The sequence below is a fragment of the Trachymyrmex cornetzi genome, unplaced genomic scaffold (genome assembly GCF_001594075.2).
Source record: "Trachymyrmex cornetzi isolate Tcor2-1 unplaced genomic scaffold, Tcor1.1 scaffold397, whole genome shotgun sequence".
In the NCBI taxonomy this organism is placed as follows: Eukaryota; Metazoa; Arthropoda; class Insecta; order Hymenoptera; family Formicidae; genus Trachymyrmex; species Trachymyrmex cornetzi.
The window spans coordinates 11523-12047 of NW_017298713.1; positions in this window are offsets into that span (position 1 = coordinate 11523).

A 525-nucleotide genomic window follows, 5' to 3' on the forward strand; every position below is an offset into this window, starting at 1 on the left:
GAGCTGAAGGCAATACCTAAAGAGGCATTTCAACAGTGCTTTGCAAGCTCGAAACAACGTTGGCAGAAGTGTATTGTATTATAGGGGAACTACTTTGAAGGAGACAGTATAAAAATTGATGAATAAATTAATACTTTTTGAAGAAAATTACAATTCTCGTTTCTTTTTGATTACACCTCGTATATATAGTAACATTGAGTGTCAACACCTAATTTTTAGTGTTTTTTTTTTTAATTTTCAATGGGCGCATTCAGTGGACTCAACAGTTGAGTGAGTGTTCGCTGAGCAAAAAATGGATTAATCTGATTAATGTTTCTTTATTATAATATTAATTCGTATTGTAGAATAACTTGTCTATTAGAAATAATGCATATTTTTTACTTATTTCTCTCACTGTTTATAATTTCTCTAATGTCGCGTCTGAAGGTAAATTTTCACGGGCTGCTCAACCGGCTGTTTCAGCGACAAAAAGAATCACATGGTCAAAATTGACGAATATCAAATGTCCATTTTGATCACGTGATC